Source organism: Protopterus annectens, chromosome 17.part0, assembly GCF_019279795.1.
Source record: "Protopterus annectens isolate FY-2018-M chromosome 17.part0, PAN1.0, whole genome shotgun sequence".
Lineage (NCBI taxonomy): Eukaryota > Metazoa > Chordata > Ceratodontiformes > Protopteridae > Protopterus > Protopterus annectens.
Window position 1 is genome coordinate 526513922 of NC_056751.1, and position 24258 is coordinate 526538179.

Here is a 24258-nt window from a genome sequence, read left to right on the forward strand (position 1 = left end):
CAATATCACCTCTAATAATGGCACTGTTATCTCTCCTTCTCCCCATACTAAACTCCTTGGTGTAGAAATTGATAAAAAACTATGCTTTGATGTCCACATTTCCCAATCCATTAAAAAAGTACATAAAAAATGGGTACTCTATACAGACACAAAAACTACCTATCAGATCAGGCTCAGAACACCCTAGTTCAAACATACTTATTATCCACACTTATGTATGCAGCACCAATCCTAACCCAAATTAGAAAATCAGATCTAGACAAACTTGAGTCATGTTACAATAAAATTGCCAAGTTTGCAAATAACTCAACATTTAGAACCCATTACTGCCCACCCCTAAGGGAGCTACAATGGCTAGAATTTCCTCAATTACTTACTTACAACCAACTTGCTCTAGCCTACACCATTCTAAGGGACCCTCAAAAAACACCAGCTCTAAATGAACTACTGACCCAATACTCAACAAATCGTCCCCTCCGTTCCACTAACAAATACCTCCTGAGTATTTCCAGGGTTAACAACACTGCAGGGAAAGCTCTCTTCTCTCATACTATAGCCAAAAAATGGAACAGTCTCCTTCAAAATGTGGCATCTGCATCTTTCATTATACAATTCAAAAACTTACTCAAATCACATCTAATGAACACCTGGCTCTGTCCATGCATTACTTAAGTCTTCCTAAATCTCTTCTACTCCATCCTTCTTTCTTATTCCTACTATCTACAGTTAAGGAAACTCCTCAATTGAATGCCAACCTTTCATAAATGTTCTATATAATGTTTAGCTACTTGAAACATATCCATTCTAATCTTGTATGATTCTTGTGTGATTTTGTCTGTTTTTAAGTTGGTTTGTTTATTATTGTCTACTATTGTTTAACTTCTGTGGAGTGTTTCTCCCCGAGCCTCCACTGTAAATGGACCCCGTCCTGTCGGACTAGCCCGGTCAACAAATGTAAAATAAAAATAAATAAATCACTCATACATCATAACTTAAAAAGTCTTAAGACTATGAATCTAGGTAATATAAAATCAAATCATTAAGTTAAGTGACTTCAATCCAAACAGGCCATAAATGCTCAAGTGACACCTTGTGGTCAAAATTAAAATTGCAAATTTATTCACCAATAAAACAAATGATTCCCTAATTATAATTAAATCATAAAGTTAAAAGACTTCAATCCAAACAGCCCATAAATGCTCAAGTGGCACCTAGTGGTCAAAATTAAAATTACAAGTTTATTCTCCAATAAAAAAAATATTCCCTAGTTATAATTAAATCATAAAGTTAAAAGACTTCAATCCAAACAGGCCATAAATGCTCAAGTGACACCTAGTGGTCTAAATTAAAATTGCAGGTTTACCAGAAATTTTTTTTTTTAGATTATAAGTCAGGTAGCATAAAGCTGTATATCATAGTTAGCAATGTAAATGTAAGGTAACTACAGAAGTAGGTCCCTGCAGACTTTCATCAGGGACCTCAGTGGAAACTGTTAGATTAGACCTTCCATTTTAAAGCAGTTATTAGACATCAGACAGGCTAAACAATAAAATAGGCCTAAAAATGGTGTTTCATTTATGCATACATTTTAGAAAAGCAGAAAGTAAGAATCTTTTATTGAATGTTGACCTTGTTGGCTAAGCATGAGATAACAGTTTTCAGTGGAAAGTTGCAGACAGTTCTTGTTCTGTTCTTTTTCTCAAGGGATGAATCAAGAGATAATGAAATGGCCAGGCACCTGTGAGGCTTCCAAACAAGACAAAGCCTGAGAACCAAGGTTAGGGGTGTAGATATAGTCTACAGAGGAAAATTACTGGGCTGAAAGGATATAATATGCTGTGTTCAGGATATCAGTTCAGTTAAGGTTAGTGAGTTTGTTCAACCTGTTACTTCAGAAAAGATTACAGACTACTTGTGCTTGAGTACAGATGACAGGTCAAATAAAGATGTTGTTCAGGACAATCAGAATATGACGTGCAGTAACTTTAAACACTAATTGTTTATCAGCACTGTTAATAAAAATGTTATTCAAATATTGTGAACATCTAATAAAGCTTTATTAAATGAACTACTGTGTTTGGAAAATTAATTCTGGAAAGTACACAAGACTTGGTCCATGAAGGAGAGATTGGCACCTGTTCAGCATGAGTTTGGATAACTAACAGATAAAGACTTTTTGTTTTCAGTCTCATTACAGTGTTTCCAGCTAATTATGATACAGTACAGTATTATCAATTCTTACAGTTATCAGCAGTGTCTGTGCTATCCTATCAAATCTGAAAGCAGTGCTAGCTCTAGTAGCTCAATAGGTAGTGTTCTTGCCTTTGGTGCAGAAGGCTGCAGGTGCTACTTCGACAGTATTTAGATAGAGTGCTGGTACTGCACTGCCCTTTAAGGGGGTGGGGGTGGGGGCCCTCCACTCCTGAGTGTGTCTTACTTCGGATGAGATGCCTAGTAATGCTGAACCTGTTGCCAGTTTGACAGCCATTCCCTATAGCAATATTACTAGTGTACCATTTTTTTTAAATGTAACACAGGCAATTTATTCTTCAAGGACAGCAGAAACTGAATTTGTTTATGAAACACATTGAAATATAAAGTTGTTTGCCAGCAGAAATTTCTTCATTAGTTATCGATTTCTTTAATGTGGAATTATTCAGTTGACATTTACTTCTGCAGAGATTGTGTATATAGACTGATATTGATGGATTGCAATGAGAGAAGTTTGGTCTTTTGTGATTAAAATATTCAGTAATGGGTATTTTTGTCATAATTGGTTCATATGTTTTGTTTTATTATTTACTGGAATAATGAAATGTTCAGACCTACAAATTAAATCAGAATGGTGCATCAAATAACACATACATGTATGCATGGTCTTAAAAATGTCTGCAAGGGGCCTATTGTTTGAAAACAGTCCAAAAGTAAACATAATCTGCCACTTGCCAGATGCATTTTCTTTGAATGTGGGTTTCGATGCTCTGTCAATGAATGTAAGTTTCAAGGGCAGATAAACATGTTGTTCATGCTAATCCTGTTTTCATTGTGAGACTGTATTGCTTTGTTTAGCAAATGTTTATCAGTGTTTGTGCTATAACTTTTAAACTAAAAGTTTTAAATATTGTTAGTGATTGTAGCAGTAAAGAAGAAAATAGTATGCCTGCTGACAGGTTTGAACTGTGTTTATGGTAAATGGGGAGAAATATCCAAGTAATGGGACACGACAATGGCTGATGGGTGCTGCCAGGAGGACCCGATCTATTATCCTGCCTAGGACCCCATTTGAGCATGGTCTGGCTCCGCATGGAATATAAATATTCACACCTATTCTGGATGTCTTCTTCTATGGCTTATTTTGCTAATGGCCTTGTACGCACATTATCCCTGTGAAGAATCAAGGGTTCAAACCCTGGTATGTATATTTTGTTTGTCCTGCTATTTTGTTTTCCATTCTTATGTAATCCATTTTCCAATCACTTTTCCTATCACTACGTCAATGGCAAACCCTTCTACTACTACTACTGCAACTACTACAACTACAGCTACTACAACTACAACTACTACTACTAGAACAACTACTACTACAACTACTACTACTACTGCTATCACTACTACTACTACTACTACTACTACTACTGCTACTACTCCATAAACAGTCACAATGTTGCAGGTCTTTATTCTTTATTTTGTTAAAATAATCATTAGCCATCCAAAGCTAACATACCACAGAAGCAGTGGAAGGGTGAGTGTAAAATACATTTCAGGGTAATGGAAGACATGATAACAGGACAGGCATAGGGCACATATCAGGACCTGAATGCCTGACTTTCTTCAAGTGTATACTGACCAGAAAAGTGTAGTAGTAGTAGTAGTAGTAGTAGTAGAAGTGTCAGTAGTACTAGTAGTAGTTGTAGTAGTAGTGGTAGTAGTAGTTGTAGTAGCAGTAGTAGTAGTAGTAGTAGTAGTAGTAGTAGTAGAAGTGTCAGTAGTACTAGTAGTAGTTGTAGTAGTAGTGGTAGTAGTAGTTGTAGTAGCAGTAGTAGTAGAAGTAGCAGTAGTAGTAGTAGTAGAAGTGTCAGTAGTACTAGTAGTAGTTGTAATAGTAGTGATAGTAGTAGTTGTAGTAGCAGTAGTAGTAGAAGTAGCAGTAGTAGTAGTAGTGATAGCAGTAGTAGTAGTGTTAGTAGTTGTTCTAGTAGTAGTAGTTGGAGTGGGTCTAAATCACATTGTCGAAAACTGACAATGTTGAACAGCCAAAATATCGAAAGTATACACATGAAGAAAGTCAGGCATTCAGGTCCTGATATGTGCCCTATGTCTGTCTTGTTATCATGTCTTCCATTACCCTGAATGGTATTTTACACTCACCCTTCCACTGTCTCTGTGGTATGTTAGCTTTGGATGGCTAATGATTATTTTTTGCAAAATAAAGAATAAAGACCTGCAACATTGTCACTATTTATGGATGGTGAAAAATAGATGTATTTGGTAGGTCTGAAGTGGCTGACAGAACTTACAAGAGTGAGAGAGAGAGAGAGAGAGAGAGAGAGACAGAGTGAATCATTCATTCACTTTGATGTGCCCCTCAGTATATATACAATCTGTTTTTTTTTTTTCTGGAAACTGAGCAGTTCTACTTATTTACATACTTTAGTTGTTTTTCATGTAACTTTGTATTCAGTATGACATTAGTTATAGTTCTTAATTGTACTGCTTTGCATTTTTAGTGCACACCATATAGTACACAGCACAAAGCAGCTGCTGTCATTTGCACTAACATAATAAGATGAATTCAATTACTAATTTACCTTGTATCATGCCTCTGTAATTAATTTCATCCAGGACAATTACTGCAATGGAATAATTTGCTAATTTTGCATCTATTTCTGAGGAAGGATGTGGTACTTTGAGATGTGTGGTTCTATTGTCTGAAAGAAGATAAAATAAAAGTGATTGTGATGTAATTTAATTATGGGTATAAGAATAATAATTAAATTGCAAGTTTCAGTTCTCATTGCTGCTTCTGGCTTTCACACATATGATGTTCTTCCTCTGTGCTGTCCTTCTTCATTTTTAACAATTTAATTTATTGCTTCATGTTATATATATATATATATATATATATATATATATATATATATATATATATATATATATATATATATATATATATATATTATATATATCACTTCATTATTTTCAAGTAGGTGAGTGTGTGTGCATGCATGCTTTTGAGAGTGTGTATATGTGAGTGTGTGTGTGTGTGTGTGTGTGTGTGTGTGTGTGTGTGTGTGTATGTATATGTGTTTATGTGTATGAGTTTCTGTTGGTGTGGGTGCTTTATATGAATATGTGTGTGTTTCCAGATGTTTTGGTCAAGGTTATCAATTGGCATATGAAAATTCACATTCCATCAAACCTCAGACTGGTGACTAGTGCTATAGCTGATCCAAAGTTGGTCACCTATAAAGATGTAATGGTGTCCTGATGTTATGGTTGTGCAGTAGTGGAGTTAGTATATATAAGTATGGGGTGGGGATGTTTCAGTGTATTTAACAGCAATACGTTAGCAATATATTGCTTTCAGTTCCCATTGCAGTCCCTCTCAACCTCTTAGTGCCAAGAAATCTGGACAAAGCCTGACATAATGGGGGGACAAACATCCAAAAATAGGGACACATTTTAGATATTGCTTTTATAAACTTAGAAAGTTTCTAGAATGACAGAGTTTGTGTTAGCGTTCATTTTCTTAATGATATGAAGTCTGAAACTCAGACACATCTCATTATTTTGTGACTTTACCCTGTAGATGATCCCACTGATTTGTCAAAAAAGACAATTTTTATGAGGAACAGACCAAAAATATGAGACAAAAATCTGGACATTCTGCGAAAATCTGTACAGTTGAGAGTTATGAGTCAAACATCAGTCTTGTTCACAGTAAGTAGCTATTTTTGGTGTTATCAGATATTATTAATTGTGGTAGGTGTGATTTTTTGTCAATTAATCAAGGTGTTGTGAAGTACAGGTTTTTTAATACCAAGCAGATGTCATAACACAGATAGCCATTTTCTCTAATAAAAAAAAGATCACTACACATGACTACTTCCCTTAATGAAAAGGAAGCTAGTAGTAATGTCACATTCTCAACATGCTATACAGCTGTTGCTGCACCAGAGTGATCCACTACATGGGTTACAAATATTGTGAATGGCAAAGATTGAAACACCAGAATACTTTCTAATGGGCATTGCACATGGGAGTGCATAGACATTCCGATAGCAAATACATAACATCCTGCCTTCTTGGTAACAGGAGAAGATAGGAGTGAAGTCCCAGTGACATCATTCATTAACACTGCTGCTGTTAGATGATTAGTGCATCTATGGAGACAGAACTGACACCTTTACCTTCATTGACTTTATTTATTAGGTATCATCATGTGCTATGCAGATGTGCAGATTCTCTGTGAAGTAGCTAAGTCTGAAACTATCTTTGGATAAGATACCTGTTTTCCACTAAGACAACTGAGTAGTTGTTCATGAATGCATTTTTAGACTCTTGGTGTAATGGCTTAAGAGAAAGAAGGAATGATAGCTATCAGAATTATTTGCACCTCCTAATTTATGAAGAGTTACCACTATTGCCAATTTCCAGAATGTTTGTACATTTTTATTCTAATAAAGTGATCAGAATGGATGGATGTTATGATATGGCATTGGTGTGAGGAACATGGAAGCAGTTGTAATCATTTCTTGATAATTATGGCTCAGACTGGTTGCATGTCAAAATTAGAGGAGTGTGCAGTTTTGCTACAGAGAACAGCTATATCATCTCAGGAAGAATTGGAGCATTGTGTTGTTAAAGTGCTGAAAGAATTTTCTTGCAGTCATAGCAGATGGCATGTTTGATGATGGACTGTGCAATCTAGATAGACTTAACTTTATCAAGTGGTCATTGACATAATCTCAAAACTGTCTTGAAATTCCTGAGTTATACACAATGTACATTACAGAGGCCTAATATACATTGTTCAAAGCCTAGCCAAAATAGAGAGCGAGATAGCGGGAACAGACTAATAGTATTATCAGTTCTGATTGTAAGATTAACATTTCTGTTTTCAGAGCTCCCATAGCTATAATTTCACTTGTGTAGGTAGTTCTGACAAAATATAATGCTTCTTCTCTTAAACTCTGAAAGGCACCAGAAACACACATCTGGAGAGTAACATGCTGGAAGAGAGACATTAGGAGCAGTTATATTGGAAATAAGAAATAAACAATAAAGAGAAAATAGTTATGCAGCAAGGAAAACTAAAGATAACATGGATAAGGTCCACAATATACCACAGGATCCACCAATCAGAACTGTCATAGGCCCTAGCTTCCTCCTGAAAATCAAAAAATGAATGTCATCATTCCAGGCATATCTCATAATTCCTATGACTGATTACAGATTTTATAAACAGAAAGTGACAGGTAACAGTTGTGCAGCTAGGCAGAAGGTAGTAGGATAATGACACTGCTTTCTGCACACCACTTGCTTAGTTATATGAAAAGAAATCTTTAAGAACAATACAAACATTCCAAATAACCCAGAAAATTCTACTATACTATTATTCTGCTCTCAAGAATTGTGTGTGTGTGTGTGTGTGTGTGTGTGTGTGTGTGTATATATATATATATATATATATATATATATATATATATATATATATATATATATCTATATGTGTAGATGGATTTAGGACGTTTGATCGAATGATCAAACGTCCGAATCCATTAAGCGCGAGCATACTTACACGAAAGTGCTTTTCACCGAAGAAGCACTTTCACATAAGTATGCTGTTGCCGAGGCCATACTATGGTGCGGGTAAGGGAAAATTCCCTTTTCCTCACTGTATTGCGGTCTCGGAGGGAGAATATTAAAGTAGGGGGTGGGGGGGTGCAGGGGGGCTGCAAAAACGTAAATGTAGTGTTTTTTTTTTTAGTGACACTTTAACGAAAGCGCTTTTTCGGTTAAAGCGCTTTCATTAAAGTGTGTTCGGTGGTTATGGATTCAGACGTTTGATCATTTGATCAAACGTTCTATATCCATATATATATATATATGTATATATATATATATATATATATATATATATATATATATATATATATATATATATATATATATATACACATATAGATATAGATATACATAGATAAGCTAGGCTTTGACCAAGAAATACAAGACTCTGTAATGCACACTGTGTTTAACTCAATAAATTTGAGGGAGGTTGGAATAATGGTTAAGTTATTTACCTCACAGACAAAGGTACAGTGTTTGATTCTCACTAAAGGAAACTAGCTAGGCTTAAAATGGTCTACAAGGGCAGCCAGCCTAGTACTTACTTTTGAACCTAATAGTAAACCATCACTGTATGGGCTATCAGTCTATGACTAGTGCAAATTTCATCTAAGTGAAGAAATAAGGAAAATGCAGCTCCATACTCAAAGTACAAGGACATCATGCATTCATTAATTAGCATCCCAGTCAATGCAGTGGTAACATAAAGTCTGAAATGTTTGTTTGGACTATAGCAGGAAATATAGCTCCTTCATATAACTTAAGCATGTGCAAGAATAATTCTGTGTCACATGATAATGCTACCTCAAAGTACTTGGTTCTCCAGCTGAATTCTTGGATGGAGTGAGTTTTGTATATAGTCTGCATATACTCTTTGTGTCTGTACAAGTTTTTGGTGGGTATCTAGTTTCCTCCTATATCCCAGAGAAATTCAATAGAGTAAGTGGTAACACTCTCAACTACCTGTAGGTGTGCATTGCATATGTGAGTAAGTTTGCGTATGTGCATCTTGCCGTACATTGACATCCTTTGAGTTTGCTTTTGTGGTCATCAAGTGTTCGGACAGGTTCTGGCTCTGCCACAGCTCTGATATGAATAAAACAGGTAATCAGAGAATGAATAAATGATTACATGTATGAATGAATGACTAAGGAAGACCACAAGCATTCTGTCCATTTGGGTATAAGTAGACACGTGACACTCAAATAACAACATAACTATTTTTATTGACACTTTGTAGTAAGTACATATTTCCAGAACTGTAGTGTTTATCTTTTTAATTCATTTGATAACTTGCAATTAATTAAATCATTCATATTCAGAATATATGCTGGACATGGAGGTTATATGATGCTAGTGCATGGTATTATTGCTGATGTTACCTGCTAATTCTGTTTCCTCTTTGGTAATGTGGAGTAAAATAAATGATCAAACCAGATACTAAGGAAAGCAGCAGAGTAGCATGACTAGTCTGCTAAAGATTTTTTGTTAGCTTCCTCAGACTGTGCAAACAACAGCTTGTGTTAGGATGGTAATCATGTTAAAGATAGCTGCCAAGTACATTAAGAATTACAAAGGACTTTCAGGTAGGATAAGCTACTTTTATTGCCTGATGGGCTAACTCATACTGGGATGCACCTCTGATGTGGCTCTTTGTAAATTTGGTTTGCCTCTCCTGAAGGAGATGACCTTTTTGGTGATGTGGGCTCCGAATAGTCCACAACAAAAAGGATTGTTGTCAAGGAGGGGTCCATCATATTGCAGCTAGCATTTTAACTGGTATGCCAATATAGGAGGATGTGCAGCTTCCCAAAATGTTGACAACAGTGCACTACATGTGGCCATGTGGGCATGTTACTGGATGTTTCAGAGGTAATGTCCCACTTCAGTAGTGCCATCATCCTTTACATCCAGTCATGTTTGTTTCTCCCAATGTATAGTCTCCATCTGAAATGGGGTAATGGCAAGCCACAGGAGAATCTACCCCAACATTTTCCTCAGAAGGAGCTATACATAGGTTTGGCCTTGTCATTCTTCTTTATCCCCATACCAGGTTCAGTGCTTCCTGTGCTGTGCTTCTGATTGAACTCAGGTTGCTTGAGGCAGTCAGAGCTTTAACCCTTTATACTAGTAGAGCTGACTTTAATTATGTTATCACTATACAGCTGCAATAGGTGATTGTTTCTAACTAGTTTACTAGCCAAGTGTCTGCACTTGTTGCTCAGCTTTCATCTTCTTGGATTACTTTATATAGGCACATGGCTATGCTAATGTACCAGTATTTGTAAACCTTGACATTTAGTTTAAAAGTGTGCTTCTAACAAGGAGTGTCAGAGTTGCACAATACCTTACTCCTGCATAAATAGGACAGTTTGTTCAAAAATTATTTTGTTTGATCTAATAATATTAAAAGGCAGTCAGCTGTGATTTTCTTCTGTTATATACTCACCATCACCATGACCATGGTCACCATCATCATCATCATATCCTAAATTACTTGTCCAAGTAAGGTTCATGATGCATGATGGTGGAAAGCTCAACAAAGTGGGCTTGACTTTTCTGTCTTAAGCAATATTTTCATACTCATCTTATATGTTTCTCAGGAGTTCTCTGGCTCTCAAGACTTATAATCCCACTGCCATGTCCTGCATCAGCCCTGAGAACTCTTCACAGTGGGCTGTTCCTGGTATACCACTCACACGAGTTATTCTGGAGGACATCCAAACAGGATGCTCAAATCACATGAACTAACTAGTTTTAACATAGAGGGACAATGGCTGTACTCCAAGGTTTATTGTGATTGATAAACTTATCATTCTGTTATGAAGAATTACTCATCTGCCAACAAGGGAATTTAACTTCTGTTATGTATGCCTTTGAGCTCCTCTTTTCAATCATCACCCGGAGTTTGTAAGGATGGATTCACAGACTGTCCAGTAAGTAAAGAATTATATGTTATGCTTCAGCTCTTGCTTTCCCACTGTAGCCTAGTACGCCACCTGTGGTACTGCCAGTACCTCTCAGAGTAACTGATCTATATCCTGTTCCTTACTACTTACAAAGACCAAAATATACTTAAACACCTCAGCCTGAAACAGCCACTTCAACCTCGCATGGAGAGAACACTCCACTCTTTTTCTGGAAAGAACTATGTCCTCTGACTTGGAGGTGTTGATTTTTGCCCCATCCTCTTCACACTCAGCAGTGAATATTGCCAATGTCTGATACATACTCTTGACTTCATTAAGATACAGTGCATCATCCTGCCCAGGATACTGCAATATTTACATGCTTGCAGCTGACTTATTTGTAAACCATTGCTAGACATATATATTTTCCTCTTTGATTTTCAGCAGCATGGCTAATGAACATGTCTTACATTTACATCTGCGTATATTTAGCAATGACTGTTAAACAAGAAGTTTAGTTCAAGTCATAGCATACTGATTGACATATATAGCTATCCAGACTTCAGAGACTTTTATCCAGTATTGTAACACAATCAGAACCCAGACTGCAGAAGACCCTTTTTAACTCCCAGATGCTGTGCTTTTAATGCTTAACACTTTTGTGTATAATATAGTTAGTGGTATGCTGAATTCAAAACCAATGTATTATGAGTTAGATCAAGTCAAGGAAAGAGAACAGTAATGTGCAAAACACATATCTGCATTTTAACTTTTTTTAGGTTGTCTAAGCAGACTGTAAAGAGAGGTCTCTTGGTCCCCTGTAGAGAGACATTTTAAAATTAAGCAATATCTTTATGCTTTTATTTATTTTGTTCAGTCTGAAGCATTATTGTAAAGCTCAGGAAAGAGAATAATATCAAGAACTAATTATTCTGGTCTGTACTATGCGAGATGCAGTAACTATGTTTGAAAGCATTGTTTCTGTATTCAAATCCTATTGGCAGTGCCTGGTAATTGATGAGTTTTGTATGTGTTTTCAAAGGGGGCAGGTTAGCATTGCCGCCTCACAGCAAGAGGTTCTCTGGTTTGATTCTCGGCTGGGGTGCCTTCTGTGTGGAGTCTGCATGTCCTCCCTGTGGTCGCGTGGGTTTCCTTCGGGTGCTCCGGTTTCCTCCCACATCCCAAAGACATGCTGTAGGTGGATTGGACACTCTAAACTGGCCATAGGTGTGAGAGTGTGCATGTGTGTGCCTTCTGTGGATGGTTGGGCTCTGGGCTGGCAACTCAACACCGTAAAACTCCACTGCCAATCATGAGCAGACAGGTGATCCACTGTGGTGACCCCTAACTGGGAAAAGCCAGAAGAAGAAGTATGTGTTTTCAAAGGGGTACATATATTAACTTGTCTGTAGGTTGAATGCAGTGCTGGAATTTGTGTCTTGAAAGTAATTATGGAGTCCGAGTCCTTCACATATCACTAAATCTGTTACAGGTCACACACCATTCCATATTTCTTTCACTCTTTTTTCACTGTCTACCAGAATTTGATTCTGTGCAGCCAGTGACTGCAAATTATTTTCACCCTTTGACGGATTTCTCAGAATAACACTTTTTTTTGTAAAGTTCAGTCCAAGTAATCATATTTATCTTCTGTTTGCTGTGTTTTTAAGTTTTGTACTTCATTATGGTGACACACTTCTGCACATCTCATTTCAGAATACAAAACATATGATGTTAATATTTTACCACACCTTTTTGCATTTTGCCTCATAAATAAGTAGTGTATCCAGTTAATAACCAGCCTCTTTTTAATATTTACCTGTTAGAGGCACATTAATCAGCCCCATTATGCTTCCAGTGAAAATGTATCTAATTATCCTCACTATCAGATCAGTGCACAACTGTGTACACTAATACTGTTTCTAAAATGAGCTACAACATTTTATTTTATTCATTTGTTGAATGAGTGAGGAACAGGTCCATTTTGCACCCTTTTCGGACATGGCCTGGCCTGGCTACAAAGTCATTTATGAATACAATTGATATGAGGAGTTTAGAATATCAATTTGTCTACCAGATTTAGGGGAGAATGTAAGAGTAGAAAGTGTCGAAAATGCGTGCAGATGCAAGAAAAAAAAACATTAACTCCATGCAAGCAATGACCTGAGGAGAGGACTGAACCCCAGGATTCAAGTGTTGTCAGGGACCGATCCTAACCAGTAAGCCCTTATGCTCCCATTTACAAGTCTAATGAAATTATTTTATAAGTAACAGAACCTAATCTTGATTAAATATAGTTATTCTTTTATCTTTATCCCAGCATTGTTTGCAGGTTAACCTACCAATCAACTCAGAGCACATCATTTTATTCCCTTAATCTGTGTGAAATGATCTCATGTATGGTGACCTTGGCACCAATGCAAATAGTTTCCAAAATTCATTTTTGTAAGAAAAATGTATATTTAATACTTTGAAATCAGTAAAGTTTGAATGGTTTGAAAATATACTTTGAATTGTTTCCTGTCCAAAACAGTTATATTCATTTGTTTACCCACAGAAGCAAAACAGGGAAACGACTCAACATCATACCTCTCAACTATACAGATTTTCGCAGAATGTCCAGATTTTTGTCTAATATTTTTGGTATGCTTCTCAGAAAAGTATGCTTTTCTTGCAAATCACTGGTATTGAGGGTTGAAGTCAGAAAATAATGACAGATATTTAAGTTTCAGACTTCATACCCTTCAGAAAGTTTATGTCAATGCAAAACTTGTTATTCTATCAACTTTCTAAATTTATAAGAGCAATATTAAAATAAGTGTACCTATTTGTGTTCCTTTGCCCCTCCATTATGCATGGCTTTGTCCAGATTTCTTGCTCTAAGAGGTTGAGAGGTATGCTCAACACTTACAGTAGCATTGTCCAATATGAGCCAAACTGGAACACTGAAATATGACTCTGTCCAAATATAAGCTCACATAATTTTAACCGAGTAACTGCAAACAGAGCTTTCCTACACAGCACTAGTGTTTTTTTTTTTTTTTGTTTGTTTGTTTTTTTGTGTGTGTGAGCTGACAGTTTGGAATAAACAACATTTATGGACACAGAATATTCTCATTCTTTCACTCTGCAGTATTTTATCTTAATTGCTGGATCCAACTGGGAGTTGCATTCCCTTGCTTATATAACTCTTCTGTTCTTACATTATTTATAAAAACAGACACTTGGCATCGTTCAAGAATCAGATGTCAACTGAATTAATTAAGCTACAAGCTGTGTCTGAATGTATAGTGACATTTAACTGTGGGCCTAATGACTCTTATTTGATTCTATTGCTGGTTTCATTTCTCATATGTTTATAGACCTTTGAGACTGTATTTGAATAGCTTTTTTAGCCATTGGTAAAAAGGAGTTTAGCATTTGATGTTTTTACTGTGTTTTCACATCTTTGCAATTTACTGTTAGTGTTCTGAATATTTAAGTTTCTGAAAGTATGTAAGCACAATAAAGGATCACACTGCTGCCTAAAAAAGCCTACATAAGCAAGAATATCAAAATAAATCATAATACAATAATAAATGGGGTACACAAGGTAATAACAGTAAAAAAGAAACATGCTTATGGAACAGGTAGGGAAATAGATAATCCCACAGGAAGACACTGACATTTCCCCCAAAGGACAATGATATGCAAGACCAGAAGATTCTGTTTCTTGTGAACTTTTTTCCTTCAGTGTCAGAGCTTTGACTATGCCTTATGTTCAAATGCTTATTTTAATTAACATGTGTGTGTGTGTTTATATGTTATCACTGACATTCATACAGCTAATTCTCAGTTGTGAGACTGAAGATTTTACTTACCAGGTCATATGTCTGATACAAATGCTCTGCAATTTTATTGGCATAATTTTATAACATACTTTAGCAATATTAATAGTTCCAGAGGTATGAAATGAAATTTGTTTGAAATGTGAGGACACAACTTGTTTTTTATCAACAAGATTAGAATGCAATGATCGGATGTTTGAGTACAAACTTTGGGTAAATCAGCTCAGAGTGATTTATGTATTAATTGCATGAACATTAAAATGTTATACTTGTGACTTGAAATATTTTTACCATCAACCACATATAAAAACATACTTAAAACTACCTGATGTATCCCAGTGTAAGCATATCTGGACTAACCATATCTAAAACTGTAATTTTCATTAATATCACTTGTACAGGGCTGGTGCATCTTAAGAACTCCTAGCTAAGTCCTAAGGGGGAAGGGGGTCTAAGTGGTATCACCCTCTCTTGCATATAGTATTAATGGAAAATACAGTCACAAGTAGTAGAGCTGTGAAAAGAAACTTACAATAACAGTAAATGTTCAAATGATCACTGCTGCAGTAGTCTAAACTATATGGGTTATATCCTGCAAAGGCTTTAAAAGCTTGACAACTTCCAAAGCTTCAGATACCTTCTATGTTGAGCTGGCTAAAAGGCAGGTTTGGGCACGAAGCCCTTAGATCTTTCCTGCCATCTGAGAAAGACTGAGAGAGAGAGAGAGAGAGGGGGGCTAAGCTTTGACACTAACATTGCTAGAAAAAAAAAAAAAACACATGTCCACTTCCTGGCATAATAAACACACCTAATAACAAGGTAGATGGAGGAGGGAGTGGCTACTACAACAGTGATCATTAGAATATCTACTGTTATGGTAAATTTACTTACACAGCTGCACTATGTTAATCATGTTGATCACTGCTACAGTAGTGTAAGCTATCTGGGTAGATTATAATAGATTCGAACAAGTGGGAGGTGAAAGGGAACAGTCCAGGAGACTTCTGGAGACTGGTCCTAACAAATCTTGACCTAGACCTGTAGAAGGAATCTAGCTTGTAGTGCTTTGCAAAAGTATGTACAGATAACTAAGTTACAAAATGTCATAGATAATGCCAAGACCCTAGTAGAATGTGTCTTCACCCTGTCTGAAATAGCTTTGTTGTGGTCAAAATAACAAAAGGTATTATCCTGAGGTAACATTTTAGGAATGATCTGCTTTGATACAGATTGTTCCTTCTTATTACTTGTTAATTTTCTTATGCTAATCATGCTCTGTTCAAAATGGTGCCAAGTTTAATGTCTCTCCTCTGGTTGTCCAGTACTTAGTAGTCTACTTTTTGGCTGTTTTCCAGAACTAGAATCAAAAATAATTGCACCTCCTCCCTCAGTAATTAATGAGCTATACCTTATTCTTTCTGGCAGCCTGCACTTTCTTAATTTTTCTCTTTCTAGCTACTCCCCTGAAGTTTCACTGATAACTACTTGCTGTATTACCATTATGTCTTTCTACAGTTATTGTATTAGTGTATTACTTTTAACACTACCTAGTCTAACATTTATTTTTGCAATTACACTAGTAAGCACCCTTAGTCTTGCATGCAAACTCTAGGAGTGCTGACTCTATTAATTGTTTTTGGCCTTGTACTACTCCTAAAGGACTAAACCCACTCCATTTACTCTCATCTAGCTAGGGCTCACTTTGTTCCCCTACCCTACCCCCAATTCCCACATGCTCACACTACAATTACATTTATACTACCCTAAGCAAACCCCCTCCATACCTAAAACCAATCATACATATTACAGCCATACTATTTGCTCTTCCGTCTTATACATAGCTATATTGTATCACACCACCTTTCTTTTGGACCTTCCTTTCTTCCTTGCTCTACTTTTCCTCCTCCTCCTACTATTTCATCTATGCACCTCTAAACAACAAAGCATTAATATTTTGTAGTGACCACCTCTTATTAAATTCTTCAAACCTACTTTTCTCTACTCTAACTGCATTATGCTGCCTGCTCACTTACTATTTCTACCTCGATTATCTATTCTTGCCCATACCACATCTTATCACATTCCATTGTTACCCATCTTCACTGTCACCTCCAGAACACTACGCCATAATTCAGAAATCATCCCCTGCTCACCCTGCTATAGCACCCAGCTTATACTCTATCATATCCCATATTTTCTGTTATTACAAGTATGCCAAAGAAGAAGCTACACTACACACAGATAATTTAAAGGTGAAAACTAAATATAAAAAAAAAAACATTTCACTACACAGACCTCTCATCTAAGCTTACTGTTAATGGCAATACATATCTTAATTCTGGACCCTGTCTTGACAGTTTCAACTCTACCGCCTCAGCCACCCTCAATATTCCTATTCCACTCAACCAAGTTAATGGTCAACTTTTGATGAACTTAAATCTTAGGAGCATCTACAATAACCTTCCACGGTTATATGCCTATACCTCAAACATACCTGACATACTAATAGCCACAGAAACCTGGCTAAAACCAGGCACTATATACCAGGAAATTTGCCACCCAGGCTACATCATTAGAAATGATAGACAGCATAAGAAAGCTGCTGGTGTGACCATGATATACAGAAAACACATTAAAATCACTTCTTATCACTTAACCCATCATTTCTCCTGTAAATCAACAAACACAAGAACATATGCATCACTGCAGTCTATATCCCTTCTGGAAACAGCATCCCATGACTAGAAGAAATACTCTTTTGGATTTTTCTTAATAACAATAAGAAGACCATCATCATAGGTGACATTAATATAGACTATCTACTTATCAACTCTGACTCTCCCACGCTTTCCATAAATCGTTTTGATTTTACCCAAATTATCACTACTGTTACTTGACTAGACAAATGCAGTAACAGGGAGTCTACATTAACACCACCCCTAACAAAATGAACACTGCTAGCTGCCTACCTGACACCATCTAATGACTTTTATCGTGAGAGAATTTGATCATGCACACAAACAAATAATCTATAATAATGTGCATATACTTTCCTCCTTCAATAATGGCACCTTCATTGGCTACCTAGCAAATACATCTGGAATATTGTATATTACTACATCCAGATGATGTCATAGCTTGCTTTAACAACACATTCCTTAACATACTAAATAAACTATTTTCCATCAGGTCAGAACAAATCAAATTCAGTCCAGCTCCATGGCTTACAAGAGAAAAACAGGCAACTCATGCTAAACAGGGATAAAGCTTGAAAAGCAAGGTTTGCTAACAAAAAAGACAGATTGGGAACCCTTCTAAAGAAAAAGTCAGCTCAGACAAAAAAAAATACTTTTCCAAATTCCAAAACAACCACCACCAGAACCTTAAGCTTTTCTGGAATGCAGTCAAAAGACTATTACACTCAAGCCAAACTATGGCTCCTTCACCAACTACCAATAACAACTCAGTCCATATAGCTACCTAATTTAATACAAATTTCATACACTCTATTTTCTCCCAACTTAACAAATCACCCACCAGCCTCACTATCCCAAGCAGTACTAATCACTACCAAAATCCTTTTTCCATCCAATCAGTATCTACCTCCTCTATTTCCAAAAACTAAATATTTCCATACCAGCTGTTGACAACCTACCACCAGAATATCTCAGAATCATTGTAGATGCTATAGCATTCCCTGTATCTATATTCATAAACCAGTCAATTACAGAAAGCCATCTGCAAAAATCCCATATCATACCTCTACATAAAGGGAGAACATCCCTCAACCTCTCCAATTAATGAGCAATAGCAATTATACGTCCACTCTTCAAAAAATTAGAAAAATGCATTAATTCCCAACTTCATTCCAATCTTCATAATGATCTCCCCTCCAACAGTCAACATGGTTCTGACTCAGTTATATCAAAATCATAAACTCTAACAGAAACACCTGCAACCTAGTATCCTCCATTTTCTTAGATATGTCAAAAGCATTTGACACAGTTTCACACCAATGCCTGCTCGACGAACTATTCTCCCTAGGACTCTCCCATTCTTCCTTTAGCTGATTGCATTGGCATACCTCAAGGATCTATTCTAAGCTCTTTATTATTCAACATATTCACTAATAATCTTTTACAAATCTACCAAATGTGCCTCCATAATATAAATGCCAACAATGCAATGTTAATATGCTCTGCATCAAGTCTACTACTACTCCTCAGGATGACTACGGACTCCATTTCCACAGCTGAGGCCGGGCTAAATGAATTCCAAATACATTTAAATGTTAATAAATAAATAAGATTAATGCTTTTTTACCCAAATCCCTGTCAGCACAGAAACAATCCTTCAACATCACATCAGCAATTAACACCTCAACTGAATCAGTTTCAACTTCTTGGTGGCTCAATTTATGATAACTTAAAATTTGATCAACACATCACTCAAGCCATCAAGAAAACTCACCAAAATTGGGATTCCTCTATAGAAACAATACCTTTCTATTTAACTACACTAGGAATTCTTTAAAAACATCTTATCTTCTCCCTTCACATCTCTATGAAGCACCCATTCTGACTAACCTTCACTCCTCCTTAAAGAATAAACTAGAGGTTTGCTGCAATGAAATAGCTAAGTTTGCATCCAGCATACCAAACCGTTCACGCCACTGCCTAGCACTGAAGCACCTATACTTGCTCAAACTAACAAATTAGCTTAATTACTCCCATCTGCTTCTTCTTCTTCTTTCGGCTTTTCCCGGTTAGGGGTCGCCACAGTGGATCACCTGCCTGTTCGTGATTGGCAGTGGAGTTTTACAGTGTCGAGTTGCCAGCCCAGTGCCCAACTTTCCACAGAAGGCACACACATGCATGCACTCACTCCTAGGGTGAATTTAGAGTGTCCAATCCACCTACAGCATGTCTTTGGGATGTGGGAAGAAACTGGAGCACCTGGAGGAAACCCACATGACCACGGGGAGGACATGCAGACTCCGCACAGAAGGCACCCCAGCCAAGGATCGAATCATAGAATCTCTTGCTGTGAGGTGGCAACACTAACTGCTGCACCACCGTGGCCACCCAATTACTTGCATCTGCATAGTGGCCATAAAATAATATACAAACCCAACACCTGTCCTCACTACAAAACATTCTCAAACACTACTTCCCTCCTAGAAATCTTCACTTACATAACAAATTTCTACTAACCAGGACCAAGGCTCATAACAATGCAGGCAACTCAATTTACTCAACCAATGTTGCTAAGCACTCCATGCTGCCAACACTACAACAAGACAACATCATTGCACATTTCAAACCCATCCTAAAACAATGCCCAAGTTCCTCATGGCTATGCTCATACTCCCATCCTGACAAAATCCACCTTTCTTTCTGTTTCTCTTTCATTACTCATCTCTCTGTCAAGCACCCTGACTCTTTCAACTTTCTTATCCCTGTCTCTTTCTCTTTCATCCTTACTACTAATGCAGCTAACCTATATCCATAATACTCTCCTACTAATACCCCTTCCTTACCCACCTCATCATCTTACATATCTACAGTTATCTGAATCTCTCCACTGTCACAACTTTTACATTGTTCTTCATTATTTCTGCTTCTACCCTTCCTCCTCCTCCTCTTCTATGTTCTGTTCCTGCTCTAGTAATGTCTTACCTCATTAATGTCAATATGCATATACTGAACCTATCTGCATTAGTACATAGTGAAAGTGGTAATAGCACCTAACTTAAAAAGTAATAAACCAAGATTAAAAACAAATCGCCTACCAAGCCCTAATAGCTTGCCCTTAGCGTATAAATTAACTTGTGCTTATAGAGAAAACACTATATATTCAAATTAGGTGGTTGATAAAAGTATTTTTCCAAAGAAATCTTGCTCATGTAAACTGTAAAATATCTCATAAAGTACTAATCAAAAAGCAGGAAGGATTATATATGCACCTGCTAATAGACTAATCTGCTCAAACGTAGCTAATATTGTTGCTAACATAAAATATTAAAATATGGATGCTGTAAAATATCTTGTTGGAAAAAAGCCATCAAAGCTTAGGGCACAGATATGTAGGATCGTGTTGTACAAAAAAGTAAAGACCAATCCAAGGATAGAAGCATATACCCGAGCTCACTATTGTGCAGTTGATTAAATCGCACCACTCCTTGTCAGACAAGAGAGTTACCTCAAGTACATCCCAGGATCATTAAAAGTGGATACATTAAACATGGATACAGTAAAGCATCTCCTCAAAAAGTTGAAAGCAATACAGAGGGTAACCTCGAGATTGTTATTGTACAGTTGACTAAGACACACCACTCCTCATCAAGCCAGACAGTTACCTCAAGTATGTCACAGGACCATTAAAAATAGATACATTAAATGTGGATCCAGTAAAGCATCTCCTCAAAATGTTGAGAAGGGTATCCTTGAGATCGCTATAATACAGTTGACTAAGTCGCACTACTACTTGTCAACACAGAGAGTTACCTCGTGTATGTCCCGGGAACATTAAACGTGAATACAATAAAGCATCTCCTCAAAAAGTAATCCAAGATCAAAATAAATGCACAAACTTAACGTAGTTTATTCTACTTTGTTTCAATGAAAATAATAACTTTCAAGCAAATTAGTTAAGCTTGATTTATTTTTAGTTAAAGAAATAACTCAGGCAGAAGAACCTATGTACATTATCATTGCTCTTGTATCTCCATCTGTTATATGTTAACATTTCATTGACTTATGTAAAATAATGTAACTTCTAAAATATATAATAAATGTCTTTACTATTTGTCTCAATAGTACCTGCAAAGTGATGCTTAAAATGTTTAATTTTTATTGTTGTTCATTGCAAATATGTATTTTATATGTTAGCTTTTCTACCCCAATCTCCACTGCAAATGGGATCTGTGCCCAGTCAGACTTTCCCAGTAAACAAAAGACACTAAATAAATTCTTCCTACCTACACAAGAAATGAACGACTGATCAGTAGTTATGAAAGGTTTTGTTTTGTCAAGACAAAACCTTAGTTGTCTGTGGGCATCCAAGGTATGATGTACCCCATCTCCCTCATTTTGAGGTTCGGGGAAGAACATAGGGAGATTGATATCCTCGTTTAAACCCAGATGCCACTTTAGGCATAAAGGAAGGATTCATTCTCAAAGAAACCCTGTCTCTTTGGAAAATGAGATAAGGATGGCCCACCAAAAGAGCTTGGAATTCAGATATTCTTCTTGCAGATGTCAGAGCAATCAAAAAAACTGTTTTTCATGTTAAGAAACTCAAGTCATCCAGATAAGCTTGTTCAAATAGAGCAAGTGTTTAGCTCTTTAACACAAAATTAAGATCACAAGGAGGAGCCACCATTTTTCTTAGAGGTCTCTTATGAAATACCCCTTTCAAAAATATTTTAATATTAGAATGCCCTGAAAGAGGGAGATTCAAGGGCAGACATGCTAAAATGGCTTACAAATCAACTTCATGAGAGGAATAAGACAGGCTATAGGAAAGTAATTCATACAAATATTGTAAAACCAGAGGAACAGTATCCCTGAATGGGTGCTGATTACATTATTGGCACCAACTAGAATACCTTTTTCATTTGCTTGTATATGATATTTTGTTAGCAGTCTTTATTGCCCCTATTAGGATCTGTATCTCGTCCTCAGTAAATTGGTGCTTAAATGGTATTAAAATCCTATCATCCAGGCAGTCAGTTGAAGTTATTTGTGGTCAGGATGTATCAAACACCCTTGCTCTTGTGTCAGTAGATCAAGTCTGTGAGGAAGCTTGTGGAAATTCCCATGGCCAATTTCAAAAGAAGGGGAGACCACAGTTGCCTGGGCCAGAAGGCAATCACCACAATGATCTTGGGGAATTCCTTCTGAATCTTTATAAGTACCCTGGATATCAGTGGAAATGGTGGAAAAGCATACATGGGCATTCTTGTCCAAGGAAAAGAAAACGCATCTGTCTTCCAGGCCTTCTTGCATGGCATTCTGGAGCAGAATTTTGCCAGGTGATTATTCAGGGTGGAGGCATAAAGGTGTACTTGAGGAACTCCCCAGAAATGGATCAAATCATGTAAGATCCCCTAATCTAGTTTCCATTCATGATGGTCTGAGATTATACTGACTTTGCAGCTAAATTCCTTGCTGACATGGTTAGACTACATGGGGGTGGGGGTAAGATCTCGTCCCCCTTTGCTTGCTTATGTATCACATCAGAGTGGCGTTGTCTGTAACAAATTGAAGTGGTCTTGAGTACCAGAGGTGATTCATAGAGTTGCGTGTTTTGATAAAGGAAAGTATAATGTTTATGTGCTTGTGTCTGTTTTTGTTGTCCAAGATATCTTGCTGTTTTATCCCCCTTTGTACTGCTCCCCAAGCAAAGTCTGAGGGGTCAGTTGTGACTTACTGCTTTAAAGCAGGATGGCACAAAGAGAGACCTGGATTCAGGGATATTTAACATTTCCACTAATAGATTTTTCTTTTTCACAAATCTCAGAAATGGAAGCTGGAAAGATAATGGGTGTTGGTACTGGGAGCAAAGAGACCTCAGACACTACTGTATCTTTCTAACGTGGATTCTTGTCAGTGGTATCCTGAGAATCTTAGATGCCATGAGACCCAGAATCTTGAGTTATTCTTTCATAGTGATTGTGATTTGAGTGGAAACCCCTGGAAATAATCTTTTTTCCTGTGGAAAAAAGTTAATTGTACTGAGGTATCTAGCAGATGCCCCAGGAACACAATCCAGAGTGAGTGAGTCAAAGAACATTTTGGAATGTGCTCTTGAAATTCTATCCTGAGTAGGAGATATCTCACCCAAGTGAGAAATTCCTGAAACTTTGAAAAAGACACTGAAAAGATAAGTATGTCATATAAATATAGAAACATGGATACCCTGTAGCCTGCAATGGGCTATGTGATGAGCTAGACACTTTGTGAGCACTGGGGCAGTGGATAGCCAGAAAGGTAAGGCAAAGAACTTACACTGTGGTCCAGACACATAAAACCTTGAACACCTGAAATCTGTATGAATAGGAATATGATGATAACCATCTTTTAAACTTAAAGTTACCAGAAAACTCAAATGATCAAGAAAGGGTAATAGATTGTGAAGTGCAAGCATTTTGATCTTGGGTACCATCATATTCAGGTTTAATTAAGAAAGGTTCCGAACTGGTCATCAGGCATTTTCTTTCTTTGGAGCCAAAGACATTGTTGCAGGAAAACCTTTCCCAAATGGAAAGGAAGAGCTGTTTTTATTACCCCACATAACAGTATATGCTATAAGATAGGAGGGAAAGAAGGGCCTTATCTGGTGGATGTAGAGTAATTCCCTGGAATGGAGAAATTTCTTTCCATTACCATCTTAACCTTGCCGAATCAACCTCAGAAATTTGGCTGAAACAATCTGTTGCCAAAGACAGAAATGAATAACAGCCTTTCTGGAATGGATAAAGGACTGACAGAGAAGGAAAGCTCAGGAAAGGTCCCTTATATACTCAGTAGGCCTTATCTGACTGTTCTTTGTTATGGGTGGGGGTGGGGATCCTGCAGTCTTTTTGAAACCTCCTTGCCATTGTTTTTAGATACCTGCTTACCAACATTTTGCTGAGACTGTTTATTTTGTTTCTTGCCAAAACTGGAAGA